This window comes from Triturus cristatus, chromosome 3_2 (assembly GCF_964204655.1).
Source record: "Triturus cristatus chromosome 3_2, aTriCri1.1, whole genome shotgun sequence".
Taxonomy (NCBI): domain Eukaryota; kingdom Metazoa; phylum Chordata; class Amphibia; order Caudata; family Salamandridae; genus Triturus; species Triturus cristatus.
The window spans coordinates 198,153,914-198,174,957 of record NC_140584.1 but is presented as its reverse complement, the minus strand read 5'-3'; the positions used below and the strand labels follow the sequence as shown (position 1 = coordinate 198,174,957).

Genomic DNA, 21,044 nt, shown 5'->3' with positions numbered 1-21,044 from the left:
GGTCATTGGCACAGAAAGAGACCAAGGCTATGAACGTGCCCAACAGCATCATCTGTACAATGCCAGTGAAAGCAGGAAGGTTGTTGGCATGGCTGGGTCCGAAGGCAGTAGAGGCTAGATGGGTATCCGAGATCGTTGGTGAGGATGGAGACTCCTTTACTACGCCCTGTGACATTACATCCGAGTTCGCTAGATACTATGCGGCCTTTTATAAGGTTTGGCCCATAGCAGATTATATCCAAAGAGCAGAAGTCCCAGTCCCACCCTGTCGGGAGACGAAAGAGACACACTAGAGAAAGAGTTGGAACGATCTGAAGTTCTGGCCGACATTAGTCAGCCAAAGACTGGGAAGACAGCAGGTCCCAATAATATACCAAGGGAGCATTTTTGGGGGAAAAAAAAAAAAAAGAACGCTTGGGGCTTGGGCCCACATCTACTCACGGTGTTTTGTGAAGCTAAAGAGGAGGGAACTCTACCCCCAGACCTGCGCAGAGCCACTATTTTTTTTTTGTAAAGCCTTTTTATTGGTATTTTGCATCTTTACATGGGTCATATCTCAATATCGTCTGCATTCACATGCATTTGAATACATTCTTTCTTACAGTGAATATATTGACGGTACAGTAAAAGAACAGTGCATATCAAGTGTAGGACGTGAGTTTATGCACTTATCTGACGGTATTGTTGAATGTTCTAATGTATCTCTAAGATGTATGTCCTTCCTCTGAATTCCGGTATGTTAACTACCAGTGTGAGTTCTTAACCATTAACTATGGGTCAAACTGGGCTCAGGTAGAAGGGGTTGGGTTGCGTCCAGGCGGGTGCATTTTGCATGGGGGCTGTTATGCCGCTGGTGCTATGAATTAGGTGTGTGGGGGGATACAGTGGTCTCTTCGGGAGTGTTCGTGTTTCCCGATGACTGGATCGCCAGGGGTTCGCTGATGGCTGGGGGTATGGGTAGGGCCTAGTAGGCCAGTTCCTGGTAGATTGTGCTATCTGGGTCTGGGATGCAGTGGGTAGTCGGCTGTCTGTTGTCTGAATTGATGTAGGAGCAGGGCCCATTCTGTGGATATGTGGTGCTTACGTAACCCCCTCATCTCTTCGTTTCTAATCGTCTCCTCTGCCGCTCCCCATTTGTTGACCGGTCTGTCGTAGTGAATCTGGAGGTTTTGCTGTGAGCTCTTGTATGGCTTTGTACTGCCAGGTTACCAAATGTCTGCCTGCATTCATGTGGATGACAGTGTGTAGTACCGGGTGTGTTGCGGGTTTCCCTTCGGATAGCTCCCAGTGCACGCAGCAACTGGAAATGATTGGTCTATGGAGAAGAAATTACCCTGGAGGGAGGCCGCTGTCCTCTGCTAGTTACTCGAACAGACGTAACTGTCCGTTCTTGAATAGGGATTCCATCTACAGAAGTGAGTGATCCGTCAATACATGCAGCATTCGTGTTTTGTAATATCCCTGGCTTCTGGTTAGCCCGATCAGGGGCAACAGTTGGGAATAGATATGTATTCCTGAGGACATACGGTGTATCCTTTGCGTACATGTGCTGGCTATTAATACTTGGACTGGGAATGTCGGCTTGGGTTTGGAACTGGACAGGAGCAGTCAGCAAATTGCTAGTAGTGGTATGGACCCGGTCTCTGTAATTGTTTTACCTAGGTAGGTCTCCGCTGTCTAGAGGAAGAGCCACTGAAGTTGTGCGGCTAGGAAGTATGTCTCAAAAGATGGGGACCCCAGCCTTCTGCAATCGGTCGGAAGTTGTAACTTGGCCAGGGTAATCCTGTGTGGGCCAGTGCCCCAGAAAAGGGAGCTGAGTAGCGAGTCTAGCTCCCGGAAAAAAGAGCGGGGGAATAACTGGGAGGTTAGTGAAGTGATATAGTAATCGGGGTACTATTATCATTTTAGCCAGGGCCACTCTTCTAATGGGAGCCAGGGGAGGGCCTTCCAGAAACCTACCGGCGCCTTTATCCCTGCCAGTGCCTTACGATGGTTGCCCTCATATTGATCCGTGGGGGGAGTGGTATAGTTTGACTCCTAAGTATCGGGGGCGTGTGCGCTCCAGGTTAGATCCCAGCCACCCATGCTGATCCTCTGGGGGGTAAGATCTGGGTTCAATGGGTAAATCACTGATTTGGCCCAGTTAGCCTTAAGTCCCGATGCCTCTGCAAATTCTGTGAGCGTGGTCCAAGTCGTGGTCAGATCTGCCGTTATATCTCTCACATATAATAGCAGGTCATCTGCATAAAGTGATACGCTGTGGGTGGTACCTGCTATAGACATACCCCAGGCTTCCCCCTCATGGATCTACTGCCATGGCAAACAGCAGGGGGGAGAGGGGACACCCTTGTCTCGTGTCAATATGTATCGTCCCATGCGTACTCTAGTCGTGAGTTTAGTGTATAGTTGTTGTGTGTATGCTAATAGGGTGGGGCCTAATCCTGCCCCGCGGAGCACTGCAAAAAGGTATGGCCATGTGAGGGTATCGAAGGCCTTGTCCAAGTCCAAGATCAAGTAGGCGGCTCTGGGATGTGTGGTGTGTGCTCTGTCCTGGACATGGAATGGTCTGCGTATACTTAGTGACGTATTTCTGCCTGGGACGAATCCTGGTCTGGGTTCATCAGTGCTGGGAGAATTTGGGCCTATCGGTCTGCTAATATTTTCCCAAGGATTTTGCAGTCCGCTGTCAGTAGCAGTATGGAGATCAGTAGTTTCGGGTCATAATTCGGCTTCGGAAATGATACCATAAGAGATTCCCTGAGTGAACCTGGGAGTTCGCCTCTTTCCAATGCATCTCCGTACACGTCTGCCAGTCGGGGCGCCAGTAGTGGGGAGAAGGTGCTGTAGTATTCTACTGGTAAACCGTCTATTCCCGGAGCTTTGTTATGCGCCAGGGCTTGAATTGCGTGGGTTATGGCTGTGGACGAGATCACGGTGTCTAGGGAAGGTTTGCTCGTTAGTGGGATTTGGGGTATGGTTAGGGGGGTCTAGGAATCGTTCCACTGATCAGTGGCTAGTCTGCGTTGGGCTCTTATATATGCCAGTGTAGTAGTCATGGAAGAGGTGTAGTATTTCTGCTTGTGAGTGTACCAGATTCCCAGTCGGGCCTTCTATTTCTGCAATTGGCTATATGTCCGCATCCTGTCGGGCCAGCCAGCGATGCCAAGGAGTGCCCTGGACCAATTCCCCTCCCTGTGTGTCTTTGCAGCGTATGCTTTGAAATTGTATCTACGTTAGTCCGGTATGGCTGCTGCATATGCTGTTTTGGCCTCCGCTACTTGGGTCGGAGATGCTGCGTCTGCATCTGCTGCTTTGGTTATAGGCGCTAGGTCGGTTTCTGTTTTTATTAGTGTGTTTTCCAGAGTTCTCCTGACTCCCACGAACTGCCTAATGCATGTTCCCCTAACGACTACCTTGAATGCAACCCACTCCAACAGCCTAGAAGATGCTGTGCCCGTGTTTGTTGTGAAGTAGTCCAGTATGATATTCCCTTGATCGTGTCTGAACATGTGGTCTGTCAGGCATTCTCATTGCAATCTCCAGGTGAGTACCGGAGGGTAGGGATGTCGCCACCTGAGGGTTAGAATGTGTGAATCATGATCAGAGAGAGTCCAACCCAGATAGTCCGACTGTTGGATCGTGGGAACTATTGTTGGGATGCACAGGAATCGATCCAGTCTTACCGGCAGATTGTGGGGAATGGAGTGGAAGGAGTAAAGTTTGGTGGTTGGATGCCGGTTTTGCCATGCGCCCATGAGTGCCCAGTGAGATACCCATGACGGATAGCGTTCCATCTGGTTGCGGGCTGGGGAGCATGGGGCAGGGGGCTGGGATCTGTCTAGGGTTAGGTCCAGCACGCAGTTGTAGTCGCCCCCTAATACCCATGGTATAGACGTTTATTGGGCTAGGACCTCTGACAGGTGGTCCCAGAACTTGTCTTGTTCCGTGTTTGGGGCGTATATGCTGCAGAGAAGCACCGGGGACCTTCCAGGAGACCCTCTAGAAATGCATTCTCCAAAGTTCCTGAAAAGTGGTACCCGGTCTGAGCCAGATCATAGCTCCTCTTGCATAAGCTGGAGATGTCGTGGCACAGAGAGTGCCTTGCCATCGTTTGCGCAGACGCTCCAGCTCATGTGCTGTGAGGTGAGTTTCTTGCAGCATAGCGATAATGTAGGAGTAAGTGGATATTGCTTGCTCGCTGTGTGCATGCCTCTGGCATTTAGCGTGATAAGACTAATATCTGTGTTCATTGTTGTGTTGGGGTGTCTGTGGGACTCAAAGTGAGGTGACCGAGGGGCTCTGTGGAACCTGGCTTTCCCCTACCCTGAAGTTGGCTATTGTTGTGTAGTCATGCTGCCCGCCTGTGATGAGCGTCTGGTAGTGGGGATGCGGGTCGGTTGAGGGAAGAGGTAAGAAAAAAACTGTAAGGGGACTTGGTCCCAACTCTGCGGACCTACCACACCTGGTGGTACGTCCAACTGAGCATTATGCAAATACTCTAGTGTGTTGTTGTAGGGGGGTCGTGGTCCAGTGCGCACAGAGTGTGCGATGGGTTTGGCACGCCTTACCTAATGGGTATGAATGAGTGACTGGTGGATCCCCAGATGTTCCTGTGTCGTGCCATCAGACACCAACTTGTTGTAACAATTGCCATCAAATTGTCTAGCGGGGAGTTTGAAACCAAGTCAGTAGTCCTGTATGGGGAGAGACAGATGTGAACATTGGGAATATTCAAGCAGTTACTAAAGTCTTTTAGATGAGTGTGTCCGCCACCTGCGGGGTCACCAGCGGCGGGGTTATCGAGCCCTCCCGGGAAGTATTGTTATCGCTCAAGTCCTCTTCTGATGTGACGATGTGTGGGCCTCTTTCTCTTTCCGAGGCTCCCATTCGCTTCATGTGGTCTCTCGGGGTCCCTTGCCCAGTCGTATGTTTCCTTCAGGTCTGTAAAGAAGGTAGTGAGGCCTCCATGAATTACTTTAAGGCTAGCCGAGAAGAGAAGGGGGTATTGAATTGCTTTTTGCCGGAGTAGCCGTTTGACCCCCAGGTATGAGGTACGTAGTTGCTGCACCACCTGGGAGTAATCTGGGAACAGCATGACGTGTTTGTCCTCCACACAGATGGTCCATTCTGCCTGGCTGCTCTCAGCACTGCGTGCCTATCTCGGTAGTAAAGGAGCTTCAGCAGTAGTGGTCTAGGTGGGGACCCCGGAGGCGGCGGCCGCAGCTAGACCTGGTGTGCCCTCTACACCGAAAAGAAGGGGTCGGCTCCGATGCGAGGGTGAATGATTTGAGCCATGTCTCTGCGTATCCTACAGGGTCTGACCCCTACATTCCCTACGGTAGGTTCAGCACTCGGATGTTGCTTCTTCGTGAGCGTCCCTCCAAATCGTCTGTTCTTTCTTCTAGGAGTTGGACCCGGGTCTGGAGATCTTTCAAAGTTTCTTGGTGTGACTTGACCTGAGACTCAAGTCAAGAGAGTCTCCTCTCCCGTCGCCACTTTGTCGGCTAGTTTACGATGGTCGTCTCTAAGGAGATTGAGATTCGTGGCCAGGGCTCTGAACCTGTCCTCTATTGTGACGCTGGAGTGTTCTATGGCAGCTAGCACTTTATCTAGTTTATCCGACATTGATGCCATTGTTGCTGGTCCTCCAACAGCGTGGGGACCTCCGGCTGCCGAGGAGGAATGCCTCGTATGGGACGGCATTTGTGGTCCCCCGTTGGATCTCAGTCTCCCCATGTTTGAACAGGGGGGAGGGGGGGTGGTAGAGGGTGCAAGGTGGGGGGGGAGGATTACTAGGGGTGGAGGTTCTTCGACACCTAAATTGTGCTCTGTGGTTCGTGGGTTGGACTCAGTTTTGTCGTGTTCGTCTGGCCGACTGGATAGGTGATCTTTGTATGAGCGGTCGCTCTCTTTTCAATATGGTGATTGTCCCGCCTCTTCCCTTCTCCTGACCGTTTCAGGCCAGGTGTATTTGTTCTTATTGGGTGCTGGGCTTATTGCTAGGTGTGTTCCAGGACCTGTTCTGGCTTGTTCTGCTGTGGCCGGGGGTCAGTTATTTCGTCCTGGGGCTGGGTTCCCGCTTGGCCTGTAGGTTTTTGAGCATTGGGTCTGCTCCCACACCTGTAGATGCCTTACACACCTCACAGCTCGGGGCAGGGCCCCCCCGGGCAGGCCCGGGGATCGGGTGTGTCCCACCTCTAGGTGCCCTCCACTGGGGCATGCTGCTGCGTGTTAGATCGGGCTGGTGCCTCCGAAGTGCCCCCTCCGCAACATGCTGTTCCAGCCAGGCCGCAGACAGGTGTGGCGTCACCCGTCAGATGTGTTGGACTGTTTTACCCCGGGTTCGTCTTGGGCTGTGTCTGTGGAGGGCGCAGGTCCGCTCTCCAGCCCAGCCGTTGGCCCCCATTATTAGCCCAGTATAAATCCCAGTGAGTAAGGGCACAGGGCTCTGGGGCTGGCCGCCTATGGTATCCAGCCCCGGTGGATTTTGCTCTCAGTGGGCTACTTGTGTGCTTTATTATCCAGAGTGTCTGGTGCTGGTTGGCCCCGTTGCCTCGTCCTCTGGGGTGCTGTCTATGTTGCGGCTGGTATGCTCTAGGACGCGGCATGATACGCCTCAGTGCCTATATCTTGCCTGTTCGGCGCTGCGTGCTGTATTCTCCCCTGGGGGTTTGCTGTGTGTTTGGTCTTTTTCCCCATGGCAGCCACTCCCTGGGAACTCAGCACCCCCTCCTCCGCACATCGAGGCCTAGTGCCGACCGCCCATATTGTGGGCTGGGGGTTAGTGGCTCACCGGTGGTTTCTCGCAGTCATTCCGGGTCCACGCGGCTCAGCCCCCCATGCCCGCCGCTGCTCCACTTGAGGGTTTATCTAGGTTCTTGGCAGGGGGCAGCACTTCCTTGCTGGGTCCACCACTTGCGGCCCCTGTGCCTGTCGCTCACCTCATTGCCGCCGGGAGCAGGCCACCAGGTCCCGCCGCAGGACCAGTAGGTTCCGCCTCACCCGGCTCTCCATTGTCGTCTCTCTCTGGTACCTGGAAGGGGGCGACGCAGTCGCCGGGGGGCTGGCTCGCCGTTCCCCCTCCCCGGGGACGTCTTCAGGTGTCAGGCGTGGTTCCCAGCCTGCCAGGCGACTGTTGTGGAGCGCTCCTCCCTCTCCCTGCTATCGGGTGCCTGATGTCTGATGGGGGTCCCTATTGGGAACTCCTGTCCCCGTCTTGTGTTGGGGCTCCACCGGCAAGGATGGCAGTCGATCTGCGGGCTGCTGCGCGGGGCCTTAGGCGACACGTCCGCCATCATGGCTCGCTTGGCCACGCCCGCAATGCCACTATTCTAGTAATTCATAAACCAGGCAGGCCGCCGACGCAATGTGGCTCTTACTGACCAATATCTGTTCTTAATACTGAGATCAAGCTACTAGCCACTATACAAGCAAATAGCCTGATAGCAGTGATCAGTGATCTAATACACTTAGACCAATCACGCTTCATGCCCCGGAGATTTACCAGACTCAATCTCAATCCATTATACAGTTGGATTAAGACAGTCCAATATAGGAAAGACCCCCGCGTCATCCTGTCACTAGATGCTGAAAAAGCATTCAATACTGTGCATTGGCCCTTTCTAAGGCGAGTGTTGGTAAAATTCGAGTTTTGCCCCAACTTCATTGTCTGGATAGACCTACTATACAACAATCCTGTGGCCAGAGTTCAGGTAAATGGTGAAATGACTGCTGAACTTTCTATAGAGAGGGGCACAAGACATGGGTTCCCACTATCCCACCTTTCATTCACCCAAGTGTTGGAGCCCTTGGCACTCATAATCAGGGCACACCCCTGATTAGGAGGGCTTTCGACAAACAGAGGACAATCTAAACGATAAACGGATATCGCAATATCAAACGACATCCTTCTATATGTATCTAATCCATCAGTGTCCCTCCTGGCTCTATTACGGATCTTTGATGACTATGGGGGCTCATCCAGGACACCAAATCAATTAAGATAAGTCCAGACTATACCCAGCGCTGGTTTCTTTATTAAACAGAGCTGTCCCCAACAGCTGCATATTCACAGGCAGGGATTTAAATATCTAGGTATCCAAGTGACCTCTGACATTGAAACCATTCTGGACCACAATATTCGGAGGGTGACTAAGGACTTTCACGAAGACGTGGAATGGTGGAGAACGCTGACGATAACGGGGCGGGTGGCTGTGTTCAACATGGTGTCACTTCGGAAATTCTTTTATGTACTTCAAACCACCAACCATAAGATCTGTGAGGACGTATTCACTAGGATCGATAGTGAAACCAGAAAGTTATTGTGGAATAGGAAACATCCCTGAGTGGCACTTGTGACTCTCCAGAGGGACCAATATAATGGGGGCTTTTCACTTCCTGATTTATGGGTCTATTACTGGGCAGCACATCTAATAGTGGTTAATGTGTGGGGACATCAGCCTGGGAACCGCACTACATCAATGGGAATAAGGGATCAAATAGGTTGCTGACCGCAACTCAAGTGACCATGGAGGCATGCCAGGGGGCGGAAAGACTAATGAAATGGGAAAAGAAACTATCACGAGAAATGCCCTTTTGGGTGGGAACACGCTTAAAAGAATTCAGAAAGATAGCGGATTTCAGGAAGTGGGACATGATTGGCATCTCCAAATTGGGGGATCTTATAAAGGAGAGTGCACAGATTCCTTTTAGTTTCCTGCAGCAGGAATACAGTTTGCACACTACCCAATAGTTTTTTAAGTATCTGCAACTAAAACATAACTGGCAGAATGAAAAGATAGTGACGGAAGACCTTCAGGAATACGCCCCACTTGAAGGGAGGCTCCTCCAGGGGCAATTAACTGAGAAGGCAATATCATGGACCTTTAAGACTATCCTAAATAATGTCCCCAACACCCTGACAAAACTGAAAGTTGCCTGAGAAAATGAGGTAGGCGAATTAGGACTTCACAGACTGGGAAGCAGCCCTGATGCGCCCCAGTGCTGTGGCAATCAGGTCCCGCCTGTGACGTATTCAAGTTAAGGTCCCCCATAGAGTAAACCACGCTAGGGCCCACCTACATAGATTTGGAAGGGCGGCCGCACCCAACTGTTTGAGATGTGAAGATGAGACCGGGTCCTTCAATCACACACTATGGTCATGCCCGGAGATAAGCGCCTACTGGCACCAGATAGTTGAGGAACTCAATAAAATACTGGAAGTCACCCTACTGATAGACCCCAAATTCATCCTACTGGGTATAACCACAGAAGTGGATGTACCCAGAAGCAAGCTCCTTTTTGGAAATTGGGGCAACGTAGTTGCAAAACGAGATATGGCTCGATACTGGGGTGGCCCTGAAACACCTACCCTTCAAGAATGAAAACGGGGAATGGACCTCTACACGGCTGCTACGAGGTTTACATACCAGACAAGAGGCTGTCCCTGGAAATTCCGCAGAGTATGGTTTAAGTACTGAAACCTTGATATGAATGGCCGCGACACAGACTTTCAGGGCACGCAGGGCCAAGATCATACCCTGTTGAGACTTGTACTTGTAAAAGATAGAACACTTGCGTTTACGCTGACAATGCATTGAATCACTGATATACTAAAGATTCTGTGTGCTCTCCCCATGTAGCTTTATTGATGCATATGTTGTTCTGTGACTTGTTGCGTTTAAAGAGAAAACCAAATAAAAACATTTTAATTGTTAACAAAAAGCAGTTTAATTTGGTTGAAAAGTGACAGGTGAAAGAACTAAGACTGGTCTGAGGTTCAATACGAAGGTTTAAATCATTTTTAATGGACAGTAAGGGCAGGGAACATATTAAATCTCAACACTCAGATGAATTAAACACTACCCTCCCCAAGTATGTATTGCACCAAAATATGACCCACCTCTAATTTGTAAAGGTTATTACTCACTTTGAGGACCATTTTTCACAAGGCTTGATACAAAAGGTAAAGAAAATAAGAAATGAGAGCTAAAATACTACTGTTAAATAGGTACAGGATAGCTAAGAAAGATTCATGGCAGCACAGAAAACCAAAAAATCTGGACTTATTCTACATTCTGTACCTGCACAAGTAACTTCGTAATCAATTTTTTAGACAGCAGAATTTTCCAACAAATATTTTTTCCCTCCAGCAAAAGTTGTGCGCCGATACTCTATCTTGAAAGTCTGAATGCGTTTTCATCCCCCATCTAAACATGCCAATCAATATTCAACATATTGTGGCTTAACAACCACACCCTCCTTAGATGCCTTGATCCCTTCTTCTTTCTGATCTATACTTCCAACATAGCAATTGAGGATTTCCATTGTTTCCCCTCTAGTTATTTTTCCACCATCATATTCCATTACCTTAGTTCTCCGCTGTGTCTGTGCTTAGAGAAAAATAGCACCTTGTGACGCTTGGTAGTTTTGCCAGACACAGCATCACAATACTTCTGCAATACTCCCTTCATACTGTGACTGGGCCCATCACAACCTACTGCACCTCTCAGGGCGTGTTTCCAGAAAGTCATCCCTCTCCGAACTGCAGAGGCAGTTGGGCTTATAGTGCATCACTTCATACACCTCAGGTCTCCTAACAATCCCTGCATTCCAACAAATACCCACCTCCGTCACGGGCTAGGCCTGTGTCACAGGCATTTACTAGTGCTCCGACTACCATCAGAGTTGAACCCAGGGGGTGGTCTCTAACCTGCTAGGCCCAATAACCATGGGCCCTAGTACCACTGTGGAATATGATCACCTCTGTAACCCTCCTCTACTCAGGTCACAAAGCCTGAAATAAAGAAGCTCTGATGGCCAATTCCAGAGGCCATGAAGAGGGGGAGCTACCCATGGAGCTCCCGAGTGCCCATTACATTTGCCATGGAGCTCCACCTTCTACCTAAAGGTTCATCTTTAAAATCTGGAAAACCTATCAGCACTTTAAAAGACATATTATATTTGAACAGGACACCATCTGAATAATCCATTTTGTATTTCTTAAGGAAAATAATTTTGACATTTATCTCTAAGACAAGCCTAATGCAAGTTGACGAAATGACATGCAAGGCTATGAATTACAATATAACGTGACTGCCGGACAGCTGGTTTTCTGTTAAAAAGAATTGGATTTTAAACCATCTATTTATACAAAATGTAATTTTAGCACATCATAGTTCACTTGACTTTTTTCTTAAACTTTTGAATTAATTTACGTTGGAGGCGTGGCTAGCCAAGATGGCCAAGTGGATTTAATCCATGGTGCCTCCGCCACCATAAACCACAGATTAGGGACTAGACACCTCCAACTGGGTCGAACGAGATGCCATGATGCCTCTTTAGTCAGTTGCCAACTTGTGTCGCCGAGAACAGCAAAAATCTGAAGAGGAAAATGGCGGATGGTGTCGGATTGTGTCAGCAGTGGACGGAGACAAAATGGCGTAGACGGCAGCGACCCAACTGTAAAGTCATCCTGGGGCAGGCGGTGGCCTCTTGGGGTTCCAGCGATGTCAGCTTAGGCATCGGGAGGCGAGAGAAGGGACGACCTTGGGGAAGAGCACAGACAGCCCCACTGTTTTGCTGCCTGGCGAGTACGGTGCGGAAGGACTAACCTAGCTGGGTAAACTACGAGGCCCCGGGGAACAGACGTAGAGGTCCGCAGGGCCCTTTACCACACAGAAGAGAGAGAGAGGGAGAGGGAGCTCTGGAGGGCCGGGAACAGTGATCCCGGCAGCAAGAAGGGCAACAAAGGAGGCTCTGAGCAACGCAGGGGCTGCTTGACTCCAAGATGGCAGCGGCGAGTCCTTAGACAAGCTGCTATGGACAGAGAGGGAAGGGCAGGAGTTGGGCTGTGCCTCCTGTGGGACAGAAGAGGCCCCCGGACTAACTTAGGAATTTGGGCACCACTGAGGAACTGACTCTAGGGGTGAGTCATCCATGCCTGGTCGGGGGCGCTGTGCCATACTCTAAAATGATGACGCAAGGTAGATCTGGATTGTGCTCCAAGAGGCATGAGGGAGACTGGAAGTCCTCAAAGCACCATTAGTTCCCACAACGTTGAAAGCCCCATGAACACACCACTTTGAGCGGTGGGAAAAGGCAGAGTCCTCCCTTTGCAAGCATCGGTGAGTTCGGACTCCTGAAGGAGAGAATGGGGAGAAGGGGTGGTGCGACCCACTGACCGGACTTGGGAGGGTCCTAGCCTCGGTCAAACCTACACCAGAGAGCGCAGCACCATTTGAGGAGTGCTTCGTCTGCTGGAGACACCTTCCCTAAGCTTACTGAAGGGCAACGGAGATTGAGGAATAGTAAGTCACACACAGCAGTCTTTTCCCTGAGGTGTTGCCCACATCCAGTGAGTACATTTTCATGCCGCCAAAAAAGTCACACCCACAATCTAATAGGGTTTCGAGTTACTTTGCCAAAACTGACACCCTGGAGAAATTGGGGCTGCTAGGAACGGAGGAGACCATGGCGCTGACGAAAGACAACCTGCTATCCTCTCTGCGAGAGTTCAAGCGCAAACTAAGGGAAGAACTCAAGAAAGACTTCACGGCCTCCCTAGACGCCTTCAAAACTGAATTAAATGAAAGGCGGAGCACCCTCCAACAAGATATTGACACATTTGGTACGAGAATAAGAGACCTGGAAACTAAAACGACGGATTGGGAGCAGCGCACTAAATACAAGCTCTCAACACCCAGCTACAAGCTACCATTTTGAGAAATGAAGATTTAGAAAACAGATCGCGGCATGACAACATTAGAATTAACGAAAGGACTTAGAGGAAGGGGTGGAGGGTGGCGACCTCAAAGCCTTTGTAGCGGGTCTCTGAGGAAAAGCTTGGAGAAACAAACTTGAAAATCAAAGTGAAGAGGCCATTGACAGTAGACCAGAAACGTTCACAACTAGCCCATTCAGGTACATAGGGAGGATAATTAGCAGTGAACCAGATAAAATGCTTGAGCATAACTTAGTTTAAATGGAATACAAAATGTCTTGAGTTTGTCTCTTTCTGGGAGAAAATTCCCAATGTCACTAATGGGGCAGGAGGCACTTTTGAAAATGTTTCTTCCAACAAAACAATAATAGTTATTGTACCTGTTTCAGAGCATGCTCATGTTTTCCTAAGAGGTATTTTAAAAGACTACATCAGTTGCTACTTAGCTAGTACTGTAATGCTAAGAGTTCAGAATAACACTGAATAGAATGCAACATTTACTCAAAGAGGTTGGGGACCCGAGCCTCTGAATTAACATTATATAATGCAGCTCATTTGCAATACTTTGCAGATTGACTGACAGAGTGAGCTACAGATCAAATGAACAAACTGAGTGGGAGTTTGATGAAGCCACTCACCGAGGCACATATATTATGGATGTAAAATGAGAGAGGGAAGTGACTAACACATTTGTGGGAAATTTGATTTAGAGCTGGGTTACAGGCCAGCATGCCATTGGGTGAAAGACCCATTCAAAGGCACCCACGAGTGAAGGGGGAAGGCATCATGGAATAAAACGTTCTACATATTGTGAGTGAGGTTTATGTGGATGGCAGATGTACAGGCTGGCAACAGGCAGATGTACAGGCTGGCAACAGGCAGATGCGAAATGTGGCACTGGATAGTGCTTTTCTAGCCACGGTGACATATATACCAGGCAAAAAAACCACCAAAAAAAGCTTGGACAAAAAAAATAGCATACCGGCAACACTTAAGCTGCAGTGGTCTGCAGGTTAAATAATTACTAATCTGGTGTGGTAATCACAAAAGGTGCTTCTGGGTTATTATGAGAAAGAGATTAGGTTAGTCAATCAACAGCTGCTGTGCGGTAAAAGGCGTGTTTATACATAAAGTAAGTGTACACTTTAAAATAATTCACTAATAATATTTAAATAGGGTGTACCTTACCAAAAAGGTGTCACATGGGACGAGGAGGACCACTCTGGAAGTCTATCCCGGATGTGGTTGCATGTAAGAAAACTGGATTTGTATGCTCAGGCCTGCCCTTGATTGGAAAAATATCTGGGGATGGAGATGTGGTAAAACAAGTTAGTGATGTTACAGGTTGGTAAAATCAATACAATCCAATGACATGCTTTTTGGGTCTTTTACCAATGAAGGAAAAGGAAAATCCATTGAGAAACTTTAGCCTTACGACTTAATAATGAAATGACAAATAAAAATGAACTGGAAACCCGACGCAGGCACGTGCCAAACTTCTAAAAGGCAAATATCATTCACAAGTCCCACAAAGTGTGTGTGTGGGGGGAGAGGGGGGATTGGAGGATAAGGGGAGGAAATCGGCACACCCCTGGATACCTATGTATACCATCCACGTCCCTCAACTTATACCTGGTCCGCCCTCCGGTAGGGGATTGTCGAAGTTGCTCAACAATAATAAGGCTACTCTGTGTCTGCCAAGACTCCATGAGGGGGACAGTACTGTGGGCAGAGGCAACCCCGGGCCGATACTTCTCCCTCTCCTTAAGATACTACGTTTTTTACCTTAATCTGTGGATTTTAAAAGCAACTTTGAAAGCACTTTTTATAGCCCCTCTTAAAAAAATAAGCATTTTACCACGGCTCGGCCTGCTTTCCTGTATTTACAACTATTGCATGATAGTCAAACTTGCCCATGTGTTGAAAACTTTTTAAGTGAGAATGTCAATTGATTGCTAAAATGTTTTTTTCAACTATTTTATGTATTGATGAGCTATATTGTAATGTATTCTTTTAAGTTTGTATTGAGAAAACTGAATAAAGATTATTTTGATTTGACTCATCAATAGAGAATTCCGTTTTGCAAGGTTCGAATGAATTGTTTTTACCCTAGCGGAAGAGGTCTTTCAGAATATAGTCTCTCATTTTCCATTTCATGACCAGCTCCTCCGACTTTGCTGGTGTGAAATTCATATTATTATGCATGGGAGTATACATGAATGGGAAAGGAGTGAACTCTGAATTTTAGCAGATCACCCCATATATGTCCATAAACGGACGCAGAATTTCCGATATATAGGCTACAGCTGGTGTATGTGGTTTCAGTATCCACAGGAGAGCACAGATCGTGCAGCCCAGTTTCCAAAACGATTTTTATAGAATCCAATGAACTTCTGCACACGTGGTTCTTTGGTTTTCCAGCCACTTATTACCACTTTGTATACAGCAGGACTCCACCAATTCCAACGTTTGAGCAGGTTTAATAATAACTGTGACACCAAGATAAAGCTAACATCAGATACACCCTTACCCTCCTCCTTGCTCTGCCAGGTCCTCCAGTAACTGCCCTATATACAACAATCTAGGATTCCCCAGTTACCAAGGAGCCAGGGCATGAGCATTACAAGGTTAAAGCAAAACAATGTTGGAAAGCGAGAAGCATGGCATAACAATTAGGAAAACATTTAAATAGGCAAAAAGGAAAAAACTGAAACTTGACAAGGAAGAAAGAGAAATGCCTGATGCTGCCCTGCACCTAGGTGTGTTTAATCAAGTGGAGGGAGAAGGAAGGGGCTGTGATCCATTCAGCTTCCTCGCAAATACACTCAATATCAATAGAGAATGAATCACTTGACCTGACTAACCAGGGCTTGCAACTTAGTAATTAAAAACCCTCATTCACGTTTGTAGGTCAGAGGCGGTATATCTTGGTTCTCCGCCAAGTTAAAAACGTGACAGCATCATCATTGGGCTTCTTTTTCATATGCTGGCCTCCGTCCGGAGGAAAACCACTGGTTATTACAGAAGTGATCAAAGAAAAGTGAGTTCCAAGTGCTCAAGTGCAGTGAATTTTAAAAAGTGGAAAAGTTCAGAGACCTATGTTTTCCAACATTCGGTGGGGCCTATGGGTTTAAAGGTGTTTGAACAATTGCCGCAGGCTCTAGGTGGGGGAGAAGTCACTGTTTTTGAGAAAGCTATTGAAGCTTTTGTAAGTATCTTGCACCAAATGTTTGCATAGGAATTGTTAGGTACAAATTCTTCAAGAGAAAGCAAGAAGCTAAATGAGAGTGTGGATGAATATGAGGCTACTTTACGCAAATTGTCTCTTGATTGTAATTTTGAGGGGTTATAAGAACATCTTATACATGATCAAGTGGTTATACATGATAAAGACCCTGCGATCCAGGAGAGATTATGGGTTAACAGCGATGTAAACTCACAAGACATTTTAGCAATTGCAAGAAAGCGGAAATGTCTAGCTGCAGTGAGAAGGCTGTTAAGGGTGAGATTAGTAAGTCACAAGATGAAAAAATTAGTAAAATAAAATGTAAAGATAAAGGTAATATATCGGAAAGAAATATTAAGTATAATCAGAAAAAGAGAAAGGAATTGCCTAGAGAAAGTTTAAAAGGTTACTGTTCTGGCAGCGCTTCTAATCTTGCATACAGCAAATCATACCCTGCAGCTAAGGTAAAACATTCCACAGGTGGTAAGATTGGGCACTTTGCCAAAGTTTGTAAAGCAAAGAAAAAAGTAAAATGTTTCGAGGAGGAAGGAAACTCTGATTAGGTCCAAGTCATCAGAATATTAAGCTCAAAAGTTTCATTTGTGTTGAGTAGAGAAAATGACAAATTAAGAAAGAAGCCCATTTGTTTAATGAGGATTGGTGAGGTAGAAATTCAAATGTACGCAAATTCGGGATCATTTTATACTATCATCAATGAGAATATATGGAAAGAAACAGTCATAGATCACATTGGAGAGATGCTACTTCCCACAGATGTTAGCTCAAAAGGGTACTCTGGCGAGAAAATTAAGATGTTGGGTTTGGTTTGGGGCTCTCTCTATGTTGAAGTATTTATGATATATATTTTTATACATATTTGTGATATCTGAAAATGAAGTTATAAAAATGATGTGTATATTTTTCTGATAATAAATGTTGATAAAAAATTGGTCTATGGGATTGGTATATTCCTGGATGTATCACCATGTTTAAAAAGTAATAATTAGGGAGAAGTATTTGCTGTTATTTATTGTTTTGGGAACATGTGCTTTTCCGGCCAAACATGTTTTATTCGGGGGCCAATCTTATGAGACCATTATGGTGTTGCTGCCTATCTGTGGGATTGATCTGTGTTCTCCTGTTCGTGCATTTGTCTAAGGGTTACGTCCCCCCCACCTGTGATCTGTCAATCAGTTGCTTTGGGCCTGGGTGGCAGGGCCTGTATGTCCACATATTTCTGACTCTGGTGTTGGGGGGGGGGGGGGGGGGGGGAGTCATATCGGGTGAATTCAACAACGGTGATGCAAGTTCGTTATTATACGTACATATATTATGGTGTATATCAACATAGTATTTATCAATATTGATAGAACTGACGTGAGGAAAAAAGAAAAACGTGGGAGACATACACCAAACTGGTTATCGATTGAGTGTGAATAGGAGGCGATTGAAATAATCGTTATGACATTTGTTTTTTTTGTTTTGCAAGTGTTTTACAATTTTAGTTATGTTACGATTATTCCTTTGTTAATGCATTGTATTATTAAGATATTATAAATGTACGTTTTGTTTATTTATGAAAGGGAAGATATGTTATGTCACACATCCTGTTTTCCCTTTTGTTTTGCTTAACCTTGTAATGCTTGTGCCTAGGCTCCTTGGCAACGGGGGAATTCTAGAAAGTAGTATAAGGCAGTTACTGGAGGAGCTGGTAGAGCAAGGAGGAGGGTGAAGGTTTATCTGCTGTTACCTTTATCTTGGTGTTTCAGTTACTATTAAACCTGCTCAAACCTTGAAATTGGTGGAGTCATACTTTGCACTAATTTATATATTTTTTTATCATATCGTTTTGATGGGACAGGTCTGCTGTTTTGTGGTTAAGGGTATTTCGTTTGCTGATGGCATCCAGGTCTGGAATTTTTTGTTTTAGGCAGTGTCAGCAGGATCAATTGTTGTTAGGGGGCTTATGCGATGGAGGAGCACAGCCTGTGAGGCTGGGCTATTGTCAGGATGCAGGTGGATGGACTAGACGAAGTTAACAGTAGAGTGAGTGGTGAGGTCAATGGGGAATGAGTAGTTGGCCAGGTGTGGGTATGTGAAGAGAAGGTTATAAGGAGGGGGAACTTGCAATTTTATCAGGGGGTTGGGTTTCTTGAGAAATCAACATAGTGTAATATTTTTTTAAGGTATTTAGCCTTGGGGTTGGGGTATGTTTCTTATTGCAGACCTGTGCTATTAAAGAAGGATTTTACCCTTACATAGTAGTTGTTTTTTGTTTTGGAGAGCTTTCTTGCCCGATGAGGAGACTTAGACCACCCTCTCTGATCTACTGGAACGAATCAGATTCCACAAAAATTCTGGGTTTCTTGCCCTCCTCCATGTAAAGAGTCACAAATCTATTAAATTCCACTAGGTCATGCAATGGTATCCTTGCTTGGAATGCTATTAAAAAAAACACAATTGTACAGAGAATATTAGATTTTAATGCGGCCACCCTGTCAAGCCAGGAGATTAAAAAAATGCCTGCCCCCCGATGTACAAGCGCATGTAGTGTTAGTTGACACTAGCTAATTGCACAAGAATGCAGAGACCAGAAATGTACCAGAACCCAAAAACTTCATAAGGCATAATAACATTAAATGTAATACCTTGGAGACAAATATTAAATGAAAATGTTATGCTGTTATCCTGGTGTATTCGATTCTTCGCTTTACCAGGCAGGCTGTCTGTTAGGCGAAGGCATGTCTTGCAGTATCTGGGGTGGGAGTGGGCATTGCCTGCACTTCTAAATGGTCTACCTGCCATGGGTTCTAGGGTGCCTCTTGTCCCTGAACAGATTAAGATTTCGTTCCTCTGTGCATCTTCCTGAATAAACGGGTATCTCATCTATCCTCGGATAGTAGGAAGGGAAAACTCGTGCTTATACAGAGCTATCAAATTAAGTTGGGTAACCATCTCTTTGTGGGGGACATAGAAGAAATATGATGAGAAAATGATGAGCTTACTTAATGTGAGAACATTATCAAGTCTCCCACTCTAAAAATATTCAACTAAAAAAAGATGTGTATGATCTATTAGACCTGGCCACAAATGAAAATTGGATTAGTGAGGAGGAATGTAAATTTTTATATAATCTAGATCCCATTACACCGGCAATCTATGGATTGCCTAATATCCACAAGGATATTGATAATCCTCCAATGCGACCTATAGTTAGCAGTATAGGATCTATTTTAGAACCGCTTAGCAATTATGCCGACATTTTTTTAAAAACCTATTGTTGCCAAACAGAGATCCTATTTGAGAGACTCAGCACACGCAATTGCAACCTTTGAGTGTTTGGGCTTCAATGGGGTGACCCAATTTTTGGTCACCCTTGATATTGAAGCCCTATATACCAATATCCCCCAAGATGACACAATTAGAACAGTAAGAACTATGCTTCAAGCAGAAGACCTTGAGGGTGGATATTTAGACTTTATAATGATCTGTGCGAGTATGGTATTGAAAAACAATCTTTTTTTATACAAGAAGGAACATCAAGTAAAGGGGACCAGCATGGGCGCAACTTGCGCCCCAAGTCTGGCCTGCCTTTATGTGAGCAACTTTGAACAGGTCCATGTGTTTAACGAACTGGCACCCTTTCTTCGAGAACATCAGTCACTGGTACCGCTTCATTGATGATATCATTTTCATCTGGGGCGGTGCCAGTGGCCAATTAGAAGAATTTATAGCCTGGCTTAACTTAGGTGACCCCAATCTTAGATTCACCTCTCAGTGGAGTAACTCTCACATTAATTTTTGGGACATCTGTATTAAAAATAGTGACAATACACTAGTGGTTGAAATATATAGTAAACCAACAGATAAAAACACCTTATTACATTACAAAAGCCATCCCCCCAAAGCACAGAAAGATAATATCCCCTTTGGGGAGTTTCTGCGACTTCGCAGAAAGTGTACCACACTCGAAGACTTTTATGTACATTCTGACAACCTCAAGAAGAAATTAGCCGATAGGGGATACCCTAAAAAACTGACCAACATTTAATTTAAAAGAGCTAGATTTTATGATAGGGAGTCTATGCTTGATATGAATAAAAATAAAGAGAAGAATAAGAATGATGAAAAGATTGTGTTTGTCAGTAAATTCTCACAAGTGAGTAATCAAATAAAAAACATAATAAATAGGAATTGGAAGATCATCAATGACGAAAGAGAAGAACCTTTTGAAAAACCACTGTTCGGCGTAATACAAATCTCCGAAACTCACAGGTACATACATATACCGATAAAGAAGATAATATCCAAACAACCATGTTTCAAATTAGAGCAATAGGGAATAACAAAGGCGGATCTTGTTCAGTTTGCGAACACTGCATACTTGCTAGACAAATAGTATATAAGGGCAATACTGTCGCATCTAAAGAATTGAACAACTGCAGAAGCAAAAACGTGGTTTACCTCCTCGTCTGCCCATGTGGCCTGGGCTACGTGGGTGAGACGGGACGGGAATTACGCTTTAGAATAGTAGAACCCAAGTCCGCACTCCGAAAAACAAAAGGAGAATGCATCACTTACAGCACATTTCTGTCAGAGCAACCATAAATGTGATGATTTTAAGTGGTTTATACTGGAAAAAATCAAACATAATAGACGTGGTGGCAAAATAGATAAGATCAGAAAAATGAGGGAACAATGGTTTATGTGCAAATTGGGCACCATTGTTGGGGGCCTTAACTCAAGGGAAGATTGGACGTCATTTATTGTTTAAACTGTTCCTGGAGCACAGATAGATAGCATTATAGGCTACCCCGACCTGACTAATAGCAAATAGGTAGATTTTCACAAACATAGAGAAGCAGTATATTCTGTCTCCTTTCTTCTTTTCCCTTTTTTAAGTTTTTATTCTAACGTTTGTGTGAATGCATAGCGATAGCAATAGGCTTCTTTTAAATATACCGACAATAATAATTTGTGGCCCAGACTCTGCCACATTATTTACATATTGCTGGAATATACATTAATAACATGTGTTATTAATATAAAGATAAGGGTTTATTTAGCTGAACATAAACGGAAGAATATACCCATTTA

The 21,044-nt window shown here is 45.9% G+C and overlaps 1 protein-coding gene across 3 annotated transcripts in view; it reads right to left on the bottom strand.

The window, feature by feature from the left end:
* DTX3L (deltex E3 ubiquitin ligase 3L) overlaps nt 1–21,044 on the bottom strand; it is a 203,595-nt gene that overhangs the window by 178,602 nt on the left and 3,949 nt on the right. For 2 of the 3 annotated variants that reach the window (XR_014979841.1, XM_085647498.1), the window contains exon 2: nt 13,910–14,023. The exons of the other annotated variant lie outside the window; for it this stretch is intronic. The gene's annotated coding sequence lies outside the window, so the exon portion shown is untranslated. The remainder of the gene's footprint in view (nt 1–13,909; nt 14,024–21,044) is intronic. 3 annotated transcript variants of the gene reach the window in all.